Raw genomic sequence first — 13,240 nt, forward strand, 5'->3', positions numbered from 1 at the left:
TTCTGAAATAACCATAATCACAACAATTTAACACAGGTGGAGGCCAATTAACTTGGTGTGTGATTTTGAAGGTGATTGGTTACACCTGAGCTAATTTACAATTGGTATCATAAGGGGGGTGGACACTTACCCAACCAAGATATTGTAGTTTTGTATTTTCAATTCGTTTTCTGTAATTTGCAGAAATTCCATTTTATCATTTGGAAGTTGTTGGTTATGATGTGTAAATAAAGGTGGAAAAAGTCTGATTTCATGCAATTTAATTCCAGGCTCGAAGGCAACAAAAGGTGAAGAATCTGCAAGGTGGTGTAGACTTTCTATCGGCACTGTTTGTTCGCTCAGGATGAGACTTTGTTCAATTTGCCAATTTCAGAGCCAAAATACTGCCAAACTGCAGGTTCGTGTTCTGATTCAAGTTGCAATTCATATTCTATAGTGTGCAAAACAAGAAAATCAATTGAAATTTAGTAGTTCCTTGATCATAGAAATAGAATGATCAGGATAGACTAACAGACTGAACCAATTGCTTAACGCTACGTTATGCTATGCACACAGGGTTAAAAAGAAGAATTGTGTATAACATTATAAAGAAGATTAATCATCCAGAGAAAAACGAGTGAAGAGGAAGATAAGAATGGACCTTGATGGTGAAGAAATACTGGCAGTGATAAGAAACTGAAAACGGAAACACTATTTGGCATTAAGAAATACACGTTTCCTCGAGCTGTTGGTGTTACAGAAACAGCAAGTTGCACAAGCGATACTTCTGGGGGAATAGCTTGGAAGGGGAGGGTATGAGATGAAACAAGGGAAGTCCAGTTCTGCCTGGATTATGAGTTAAAGGACAGACTCAAAAACGAGACGGTCTCTGAGTTTGGGACAGGCTGAGAGGCAGGCTCAGACAAGAATCCAGAGCAAACTTGGAGGGACAAATTCAGCTTTCAGGACAGATTGAGAGGCTGGGACAGATCGAGAATACTGGACAGGCTGAGTGGCCCAGACAGGTTCAGAGTTTGGAACAGGCTGTGAAGCTGAATAAAGCTGAGAAGCTGGGACAGTGCGGGAACTCGGTGGACATGAAACAGGTGGGACTCGTGGGAGGCGTGAAAATTCCCCATTCTCTGCACACCTGGTAAGAATCCTTTGCAACCACACTCCACTTTCATCAACCTGGGACAAACTTTCCACTTTTCTCTCAACTTCTTATATCTGTTGTTACCATCACACATAAACAGCATCATCCATTATTTATGTACAAATAATAATGAATATGCATTTATGTATATGATATAATATGTGTGTCTTTATATATGTATGCACTATTTCTGTGCATTAGGAAGTAAAATATTTAGTGAGGTGTGTGTCCAACACATATATATATATATATATATATATATATATATATATATATATATATATATATATATATATATATATATATATATATATAGTTGTCTGGATAGTCTAGAGGTGGAGGTTTGCACACTTGCTTGAAAGCCATCTAGCCTGGGTTTGAATCCCAACACAGCTAAAAACTGTAATCCCAGTGATTATCAGGCAAGATGATTCACCAATGAGCATGCCATCCCTCGGATAGACGTTAAACTCGGCATCTCGTCTGCCGGCATTAGTTGGTGGATGGTAAAGATGGCAGGTGTCTTTCTTTAACAGGAGGTGAGCTATCACCGGAACCTTTACCAAATTCCAGATTCCTGCTACTGCTGGGAGATTTGTAGCAAACTGCCCAACATGACCCCAGGCCAACAAACTGCTTTAACAGAACCAACGGTCTGGTTACACAGAGTTCAGTACATTGTATCGGGATATATACGTATTAGATGACCAGTGAACCCGTTGGGTTCCTGTTGTGACAGCGGCTGATAAAAAAATCATTTCAAAAAAAAATAGCTCCAGTGAACTATACTGCTGAGGTTGTTTGCATTGATCAAATTCTCCTGAAGAGTACTTGACTGAATCGGGAATTTATTTTTTAATTATTTTTTTCGTTGCCCGATTTGAACGAAACTTGATACTGCACACCGCAGGCGAATGGTGAGCAAAAGTGGGCCAAAAATGTTTGCGCTGTCGTGTACTGTTTTGGCTGTATTTCGGGAACATACATACATACATACATATTTTAATAATATATACAAGATGAGAGTTTTAGTAATATATATATATATATATATATATATATATATATATATATATATATATATATATATATATATATATATATATATATATATGCCTGGTGTTGGCGCAGTGGTTAGGGCAGCGGCTTGAGATCCAAAAGGTCCTGAGTTCAAGCCCCGTTGGGCCACTGAGTTAATACACCAGGGGGTTGACTCAGCCTGTCATCCTTCCGAGGTCGGCAAAGTGAGTACCAGTGTACTGGGCCGGTATATACCCCGGTTAAAATAGGTGTACCATATCCCTGTGTCATAAGAGGCGACCAGGGTTGCGTCAGGAAGGGCATCCGGCGTAAAACATGTGCCAAATCACAATGCGGATCATACAGATGTTCCGCTGTGGCAAACCCCTAACGGGAGCAGCCGAAAGAAGAAGAACAAGATATATATATATATATATATATATATATATATATATATATATATATATATATATATATATATATATATATATATATATATTTGTGTGTGTGTGAATCTGTGGACACACACCAGGTTTTTTAAATTTCTGTCACTCACACACATACACAATTAATTGTGTAGTTTCAGCTATTATGAAAACATTATATATATATATATATATATATATATATATATATATATATATATATATATATATATATATATATATATTGTTGCGGATTCGCGCCCGCCGGCGTGCGAGCGGCCACGTAACTCGAATCGCGGCACGTCGCCCACCGGACGGACAATCCCGTCGTGACCCTCTCCGACTAACGCCGGGAACTAGTCATGGGTGGGCCTTTCGGCCTCACCACGATCGTGCCAATCGGCCCCCCGCGTGGGATAGGGTTGCTCGCCAAATTCGACCTACCTAAGTACCCACACGGAGGGTAGACCGGGCGATCGCACCTCGCCGCAGGTCGACTTCGGACACGGGCCACTTTAAGCGACCCGTTCCGTACTATCGGGATAACCGAGCGGTGTTATCGTCGGCCTTGACGGTTCGATTAATTATTGGGCGTATTTAGCCCACGACCAACCCTTTACGTGAAGTAAGATGGAGATTCAATTAAAGAAAAGACGAAGCGAAACGGGAAAAACAGTTCAACATAAAGCACATTTATTTCGCGATGGCACACGGATAGCACACATATACAATTATACACCAAAAGCAAATGTAAAAGAAGAAGAAACACACAATAATGCACAAAAAGCAAATGTAAAAGCAAAACACAATGCAGATCTACCACCGACTACCGAGCACACGGCAACACTTATACAGTTTTACTTCACAGACGGCGCCGACAACACATATACTCAAAGCAAAAGAAAAATGGACCACCCTCCACGATAAGGGGGGCAGACGGGCCTGGGGCCGAGACTGCGTCGAGCCTACCCGTCTGGTGATGAGCCGCAAAATGGCGGTGGCGCCCCGACTCCGCGGGCCTCGCGGACAGTGTCTGGAATGGGGTGGGAACGGGGCCCCCTTCTCGCACTATCTCAGCGCGGGGGGAAACAGGAGGGGGTTGTTGATGCTCGGGGGGGATGAGGATATCTCGCTGGTTCGGGTCCCACGACGAGCGTCTCCACCGCGACCTCGGTCGCGTTATCAGCCTCCCCTCTCCGCAGCTCCCCGACTCTGACACGAGCGCCCCCTCGACTGCCTTCACTGCCGCCACCTCTCCAACTCTCCCACTCTCCACAGCTCCGTCCAACTGCTTTCTCCGACTCTTCTCTTGACTGGCTCTTCCCAACTCAACTCTTGGCTCGTCCCAACTCAACTCGACTGCCTTTTTGGCGAGCGAACGCGGCCCTTTATAGCCCCCCGTGGCTTTGCTCTTTCACCTTCGACCCTTTACCTCTGGCTGGCTCCCCATTGGACAGAGGAAAAGTGGGCGTGAATGCTTTTTGATCCATGAATCTGCATATAGCGATATTACTCCGACGCACCTGGAGGCGGGGCCAAATCGCCCCATGCTCGCTGATAGGACGGAACAGAAGTGGGCGTGAGTCGTTTTTGATCCGATTTCTTCGGAAAGGCTGGTGTTTCTGCACCCGCTGCTCGGTGCGCGCCCTGCACGAGTCCAGTATCGGTGCCCACAAGCGGCGCGGGAATGATGGTGATGCGATGGTTGCGAGGGCGAGTTGTGACGGTAAAGGTCGTGGCTGTTGTTGTGAAGCGGCGTTGCGGTTGGTGGTTGTTGTGTGATGGCTGTTGAGACGTGGTTGGTGGTGGTAGTAATGGTAGTAATGGCGGCTGGTCCAAAATAAAGATAGTAAAAGAAAAACGGCTATCTAGAGGGGTCGCAGCCCGAATGAATGACATTTATTCCCTCTAAACAACGGGTTTGGGCCTAACTACACATATACTTACAGAGATATCTCACCTAAGGGACCTGAATGGTGGTTTGCGAATTTCGTCAACCACAACAATATATATATATATATATATATATATATATATATATATATATATATATATATATATATATATATATATATATATATATATATATATATATATATATATATATAAAAACCACGGTCCGTCGGTGAAGCCATGGTGACTATGTGTCTATTAATTACGTTCTATTGGAATGTACCTTTTAAACCTTTTGACTGATGAAACCCTTTCGACCTTTGAAGACCCCAAAGACCCTTTCACTTTTGTGAAATCGTACCAAACTTCCGGTCTGCAACTACCCCTCCAGTGTAAATGACCTAAGGTTTTTTTTAGAAATTTCTGGAAAAAAAAGTCTTTTTTTGAAATTTTTTTGTGAAATGATTTTTTTTCAACTTAAATCTTCAACCTCAATTGTTTGTAAAAAAAAAATGTCATATCACGAAAATATGACATAAATTTGTGCAAAATAAATGATTGTATTAGGATTGGTGTAAATCATGGCAACATTGAAACTCATGTCATCATTATCCTCAGTTAAAACAAGCCTGTGTCTCAATTGCAATGTGTGGTGAGTTGTTTTGAACTGCACAGTTGGAGTTGTTTTTAATTTTTTTTAAAAATGTGGCGGTTATGTGGCGGTGCGGTGTTTTTGATGACGTGGTGGTGAGGTGTTTTGAATTAAGGGGCGGTTCAGTGGCGGTAAGGTGTTTTTAATAATGTGGTGGTTAAGTGACGGTAAGGTGTTTTTAATAATGTGGTGGTTAAGTGACGGTAAGGTGTTTTTAATAATGTGGTGGTTAAGTGACGGTAAGGTGTTTTTAATAATGTGGTGGTTAAGTGACGGTAAGGTGTTTTTAATAATGTGGTGGTTAAGTGACGGTAAGGTGTTTTTAATAATGTGGTGGTAAGGTGTTTTTATTAATGTGGTGGTTACGTGGTGGTTTGTCATTCAAATCTCCACAAATAAATGTCAATGTGTGTGTGTGTGTGTGTGTGTGTGTGTGTGTGTGTGTGTGTGTGTGTGTGTGTGTGTGTGTGTGTGTGTGTGTATGTGTGTCTCCTCCATAACTCCAAAACCATGAAAAGTTGCAGCCTGAAACTTTGCATGCATACTAAGGGAACTCCAAGGAAGTGCAAGAGTAAAAATTGGGTGTTTGGGTTAATTAAAACACCCCCTTTGAAGATAATTAAAGGCCTTATTTAATTATGCATGTCTGGTGTTGGCGTAATGGTTCGGGTGGCGGGTTTGGATCCTAGGGTCCTGAGTTCAAATCCCGCTCAGCTGTTGAATTAATACCAGGTGGGATTAACTCGGCCTGTCATCCTTCCGAGGTCGACAAAATGAGTGCCAGCATGCTGGTATACTGTGTCGGAGTGGCGACCCATCCAGGATTGTGCCCAATAGCCAAGGAGACTGCTTGAGCAGCACCAATGCTCTGCACAGAGTATGGTCCCAATCTCCTCCTCCTATTTAATTGTATTCATTATCAGGTGCATCCTTGGCCACCTCACTCTTGATGGGGTCTTAAGGCACCATGGGTTACTTTGCTGGGGTCTGAAGCTGCCATGTTTTTTGGCCTGCTCAACCATGCCTTGACTTGGAACAGGACACAATGATTTTTTAACGATAAAGTTTTTTTTTTGTACTTTCCTCACTCATATTATTGAATGGCTGATCATCATCATACCTACGAATCACTGGATTCATTGCAATGCTTATAAACTTCCGGAGACGTCAGCGTTCATGGCTTTATTTCATTTCCGCACATGCCATAACCTCGAGAATCTCTTAAACAAAGCTGAATCACAATATTTAAGCTCCAATGTTGAACTTCTCAGCAGTTCCAACTGCTAAAAAAAGTGTTCATTTGTCCAATTCGGATATATTTGATATTTGGGCGTCTCCCGGAGGTGTGTTAAATTTGAAAATTCCGTGATTACTAATCGCTTGCCAAGTGAGCAGTTCTTTGTCAAGCATTTCACTAGAGTGCAAAAGCCACTTGGCGAGCACTTTACAATATCCGTCCGCACTGTCACTGAATACTGCATATCGATCGACTTGAACAATGTTTAGGGACCACTTGCTTGCAATGGCCCTGCATTTAATGCAAATAAAAACAAGTTGCGGTCCATTCAAAGAACACCGCCTCCATCTCAAATAAATAAATAACAAATCCTCCAGTGCATGACAAAAGGTGCCCCGGGGATGCTGCCTTGCAGCACATGGAGTCGGAATTGGAAGGGAGTGGTATACAACAATTAATTTCTCAATCAATTGCCGAATAGCACACCAAAACCACCACTCTTTCATCTGAGTCTAAGTTTATGAAAATTAAGTAATTACTCAGAACTTGCATAATTATTAATGGATTATTCAATAAATGAAAAACAGTCTTGATAGCCAAATCACTTGGTCACTGTCATGTCAAAATATCAGCTTCCGAGTTCAAAAGGTGCCTGAGATATTGCCAGGATGAGAAATAAAATAAATAAGTAAGTAATGAATTGATACTAATTAAGTAATTAATCAATAAATTGATTAATCAAAAAAATAGCATTTTTGCCAAAGAACATATTCACTTTTGTCCCCACATTTCAACTTCCGAGCTCAAAGGATTGCTGAGATATCGCCCGGAAAGTAAGGAAGAAAATAATTAATCGATTAATTGATTAATCAATAAATTAAAAAAAAAACTCTTTCTCGTGAAATCACTTGGTCACTGTCATGTCTAAATATCAGCTAATATGGTGCCAAGGAGTCTCAGGTGTGCAGGCTGAAAAAATTGCATCCACAGCAAGGAAAGAACGATGATGATCAGCTGTTTCGATAAATTCTGAAAACTCGTTATGGTCCCTATACTCCACATATGAGTGCCGATTGGGCCCTTAATGTTGATTTGCTGGAAGAGGTGCATTTTTGGTAATGCATTCAGAGCCTTTTAGTGTTCTCTTCATACCAGAAAAAACACCTTTCAGAGATGGAGGCAATGGTGATACATTGCAAAAACCCACATCAATTCTTTTTGCCAGCAATATAATGTGTATTACTCAAAGGATAACTTTTCTAAAATCTCCCAAATTGAAAAAGAGGTTCTAGAACTGCAATCAAAGCTCAAGAGAGTACAAATAATTTAATAGTAAGAAAGAGCTGCTTTGTCACCTTGTCGAGGAATGTGTGAAAAGGCCCTTAGTGCAGCTTAGAATAAAAAAAAAACTTGGAATTTTTTTGACTCTCCCTCTGAGTACTTCTTTTTGGAGAATAAGACTAAAGCACAACAGCAAATGCTATCCTTGCAATCACCAGATGGTGGGATTGTAAGTGAACCTCAGATGATCAAGAAGTTAGTAAGTGATTTTTTTTCCTCTCTTTTATGTGCTAAATAAGTTGATTTGTACATTGCAAATACCTTTGTCGAATCTCTGCTGAAGTTCTCTGAATCGTAGCGGGTCTCATTGGAGAACACTATCATTCAAAAGGAATTGAGGATTGCGCTTTCCGGAATGGTGTCTGGGAAAGCTCCAGGACTGGACGGCATTCCTCGTGAATTTTACCAAACTTTTTGGGACATTATTGGACCTGAGCATCTGAAAGTGCTACAGGAAAGTTTTCAAGTTGGGGAGCTTCCCCTATGTTGTAGACGAGCGCTTGTTTCCTTGCTACCGAAGGAAGGAGACACCCAGCTACTTCGTAATTGGTGCCCAGTCTCTCTACAAACCATCGACTACAAAATATTCTCCAAAGTTCTTCCCTCCTGCTTAAGATCTGTTGTTCACTCGCTACTCCACACTGATTAAACTTGTTGTGCCTGGACGTGCCTGGACGATCGATATATGACAACATCGGTGCTGTTGTAACATTTCTGACATGACATTTTGCATCAAAGTGCAGGCCTATTCTTGATAGATCAAGAACATGCCTTTGATAGTGTAAATAATAACTATTTATTTGTGGTTTTGAGGGGTTTTGGTTTTGGCACCACCTTTATTTTATATATTCAGTTGTTGTATCACAATATTTACAGTTTGGTTAAAATAAACTGAGTTGATTTCGCCTTTTTCTGTATCGAGGGGTATAAGGCTGGGATGTCCCTTGTCTGGTCTCCTTTATGTTCTTGCCATTGAGCACATTTTAGTTCGATTGTGTGAGAAACTGTCAGATTTCTCTGCTTCTCCTAATGGACCCCCTATAAAAGCTGTAGCTTATGCAGATGACATCTGCGCTGCAATTCAGTCCCAAGAAGATGTATGCGAGTAACTTAAAGCTCTCGATAATTTTAGTGTTGCTTATTCAGCTCAGGTGAACTGGTCAAAGAGTTGTGCCACCTTTTTTTTAATTACAATCAAGTTTTTCTTTCCTGTCGCTCCCTGGAAATATGTTCTGGAATAATGATGAAGTGTACCATTTGGGGGTACATCTTGGTGATTCCCAATGTTTCCAAAAAAATTGGGATGGATTAATCGACAAAATGTTTTCCAAAATCCAAAAATGGAGAGGGCTGCTTTGTAAGCTATCTTACCATGGTAGAGCATTGGTGGTTAATAATTTGGTCACTTCCACCCTGTGGCACAGGTTTATGGTATTCCAGCCACCAGAGTGGCTCATCAAAACCATCCAGAAACATTTGATTGATTTTGTTTGGGATGGTAAACATTGGCTCCGAACGGGAATCCTCAGCCTTCCTCGTAATGAGGGAGGTCAGGGGTTTGTTGATGTCACCAGCAGGCTCATGACATTCCACCTTCTTTTTGTAAAGAAGCTTCTTTACAGTCTTATGCCTTGGGAGAGTTTAATCCTGTGTTTACTGAAACAAGCAGGTCGGCTGGGATATAGTCGTGAGCTTTTTATTGTTCGACCTCCCTCAGATTGATGCGTCATCGCTTCCTCTGTACTTGCAGTGTCATCAATGCATGGCAAGCTTTGTCACTGCATCGTGAGATCAGTTCTTTACTGTCTCAATATTTCTCAATGAACCAATTTTCTATAACCCCCTTTTTGCAGCCATTCCTTCTTCCAGGACCTTTGTCCAGCACATTGTGGGGTCAGAATTTCTTTCAATCCATAATTTGTTGGACATTCATAGAAAAAGATGGAAGTATGATCATGAAATTTCTGCCTTTTCTGGCTTCAGGTCAATTCGGATTATTGGCCAGATTTTTTCTGAAGTCTTCAGGACATTAAATAATCTAGAAATAGAATTCAGGAGCCTTTTTGAATCTGATGGTTTGCTCAACCGGTATGCTTTCCCTGTGTTGCTTTTGAATTGTAACGGCAAATATGAACCTTGTAAATCAATCGAGAAAGGAACTTTACATGACTTTTGTGTTCGTTTTTTTATTTTTTAAAAATCCATAGGTACTTACTTTCTTCTCCATTACATATTTTGTGGGTTATCCCTGGCTACCAATAGTTCCCTGGTTATCTTAGCCAGCCACTACCAGGTGAGCACCCAGAGGTATTGCCCCTATGTTTAAGATTTCTGTAATGTTCTTCTTCGTCATTCCCATTGCTCCAATGATCACTGATACAATTTTAGATCTCTTTCACTTACAGGATCTTTTCACTTCATTTTGTAGATCTTAGTATCTGGTCACTTTCTTGATTCCTGTATTGATTGTGCCAAAATCGCTGGGTACTGAAACCTCAGAGAGAGAGAGAGAGAGAGAGAGAGAGAGAGAGAGAGAGAGAGAGAGAGAGCGACGAGAGAGAGAGCGACGAGAGAGAGAGCGACGAGAGAGAGAGCGACGAGAGAGAGAGAGAGAGAGAGAGAGAGAGAGAGAGAGAGAGAGAGAGAGAGAGAGAGAGAGAGTGTGTTTTCAGTCATTAAGCATAACATATCATTCTCTTTGCTAACCCCACCTCCTCCCCTCACCTTTCTCCCCCCACTCTCTCTCTCTCTCTCTCTCTCTCTCTCTCTCTCTCTCTCTCTCTCTCTCTCTCTCTCTCTCTCTCTCTCTCTCTCTCTCTCTCATACCCCCTTCCTTGCACCCATCCCTCCCACAGCAGAGAGCAATGTCTGGTGAGGAATCACTCTCTCCACCTCCCCTCCAAGCTTCCCTCCCTCCTCTCCATCCTCCCTCCCCTCCTTCCTCTCTCACCTCCTTCAATGACAAATTGGTATTTGAAATACTTCAAGGTATTTCAATGACAAATTGCTCCTCTCACTGCCAAACCTCCACCAGGGAGTCTCATTTCTTGGACTGTATTATATATCGCAAATAGTTAATTGGACGCAATTCACAACTGTGTGTATTGTAATCCTCTATGGTATGTTGAGTTTTGTGCACCCGTCAATTTGACGGGATTCTCTCCTTGTGTGTACGTATAAATGTATACATGGTATAAGATTGGGGTGGTTTTGGATGATGAATTTTTAAAAAGAAAAAAGTCACATCCAACCAAAAACGTAACTCGATATACTCTACTAACTTCAGTCATAAGGAAGATTAGACCCGGTCTCAGGTGACATTTTACCCGCTTCCCAGTGAGCTTCCTCAGGCCAATAGACCCCATGTTTCAGCACATGTCCGCTTTTATTCCCAAGGTGACCACTCATTTCGGTCACGTGCTGGTGCACGAAGTCAATGGAGGAGTGTTTTATTATTTTGCCAAACCTGAAGCAAATAAATGTCAATTCGCATCATTGATGGTCTTCTCTGCTTTTCTTACTACTTAGTCGTGACCTGGTGTTGTATGGGTGGCGGTGAGTGTGTGTGTGTGTGTGTGTGTGTGTGTGTGTGTGTGTGTGTGTGTGTTTCATTTCCTCCAAGGCTTATGAGGGCCATCAAATGCACCCATGAGGCTACATTTATTAACCCCCGTTGGACTTAGTCCAAAACAGGGGCTTATGGATTTGGTCTTGATTTTCGAGTCCTTCTGCAACCATATCTCGGACATGTACGGCCCAATTTAATTCATACTTGTCACAAAGACAACACATGATGCTTTAGATAAGCATTTCATTTTTTGTCGAGATCAGATCCAAGATGGCCCACTGGCAGCCATTTTAGTTGTAAAAAACCTGATGTTGAATTTGTCCTCAACCATTTCTCAGACATGCATTTACTGATGTTGTTCAAACTTGGCACACACATAATGTATGATGGCTTGCATGTGCAGGTCAGTTTTTGAGATCAGATCCAAGATGGCCGACTACAGCCATTTTGCTAAATGTGTCTCCAACCATTTCTCCAACATGCATGGTCTAATTTTGTTCAAACTTGGCACCAGTACAGTACATTATGGCATACACGTGTCCCTCACTTTATTCTGTGATCTGATCAAAGATGGAAGACTGGGAGCCATTTTAGTTGTACAAAAATATGGGCTGCCCCTTTTACTCCATGCAGCAAAATAACAAAACCAATGGAGACTATGACATTTTATGTCTCTTTTTTTCTTGTTTTTAATCCTTTGGGTTCTCGATGAAACCTGAAGGGAGTACTATATTTAAATCCACCCCGAGCTATACTCCAGGACCCTACTCGCAAGCATGCTGCTTCCTGTGGAATCCCCTACTCACTCCTCGGCTCACCCCGAACTGGAGCCGTGCTCATTAATCCCTTGGGGAGCCACTCCAGATCTATTCATAACCAATCCATCTCTGGTGACTCCCCCATACACATTCCTCTTTCCTCCTCTCTGTCCAATCTACACGCCTTGCTCACAGGCGCCATGCTCACCACACTCATGCACTCGCTTGCATGCTTATCATACCCCACACCCAGGCAACTACGTGTGGGCCAAGTGGTCTCAACCCTGTGGCATGGCAATGAACCGCATGCTGAGGTGCATGGTTCGTATACCAGCTGCACAGTTTCCGCTGCACAGACCAATGCTGTGACATCAAATGCGGGTTTAAATGGCTCCTGTGCAGGCCTCGCACACCATACACAACCAGGCATGCACACCTCCCTGGGAAGAGAATCCACACAGATGTCCGGTAACTGGGCCTCCATCTCTCCATTTGCACCATGACCGACGGCAATGCCCACATACCTGCAAGGTGCGGCTGCACTGGCAGGTAGCTCCACTCTGCGATGGCGCTTCACCTGTGACTCTGCCGGTGCAGATTCTCACCCCAAACTGTATTGAAGATGTAGTAGAGTCAGGACTATAGTTGGAAGTTGAGCTGAGAAACTGATGGACATTGTAGTCAAAAGGTGCTGCTCTTTGGCGTCCACTTATTCCTTCCATGTACTTATTTTAAGGAAAATTTTAGACAAGCAAATACCCCCCATCACTTCGCTTATGGGAATACTGAGGAAGAGGGGGAAAGAGAGTGGTGGGAGGCAGAGCGAGGAGAGGTGGGGGACATGCAGGTCGCAATAAGTGAGAGGAAGGGCAGGCAGATGTGCAGTGGAGAGTGAATTATGATTCATACCGTCTCATGAAAATTATTCTGCATCGAATAACAGTGAAGATGGCAACAAAATAGTCTGAAATCCATTTTCTACCGGTCATACTATAAATATTCCCAGAGACAAACACCACCCAGGCACATCTGGAGACGAACACCACTCGGACACGTCCGGACATATAACCACCCAGACATAACAACCGTCAAGACATGAATGGAGATAACCATCAGCCAGACAACTACCATCCAGATACGTCCAGAGATAGAGACAGAGGGAGAAGTGTGGGAAGAGGGTGCTGCACTGCATTGGGAGGGGGTAGAGCAGG

At 42.5% G+C, this 13,240-nt stretch overlaps 1 protein-coding gene across 2 annotated transcripts in view; it reads left to right on the forward strand.

The window, feature by feature from the left end:
- Positions 1–851: 851 nt before the first annotated feature.
- The window catches only part of LOC147020118 (regulator of G protein signaling 20-like), a 195,137-nt gene continuing 182,748 nt past the window's right edge, over positions 852–13,240 (forward strand). Inside the window, exon 1 of one of the 2 annotated variants that reach the window (XM_085895147.1) lies at positions 852–1,132. The gene's annotated coding sequence lies outside the window, so the exon portion shown is untranslated. The remainder of the gene's footprint in view (positions 1,133–13,240) is intronic. The other variant, XM_085895146.1, reaches the window with a different exon arrangement.

Source organism: Eptatretus burgeri, chromosome 9 (genome assembly GCF_056783735.1).
Source record: "Eptatretus burgeri isolate ZD-2024b chromosome 9, Ebu_testis_v1, whole genome shotgun sequence".
Classification (NCBI taxonomy): Eukaryota; Metazoa; Chordata; class Myxini; order Myxiniformes; family Myxinidae; genus Eptatretus; species Eptatretus burgeri.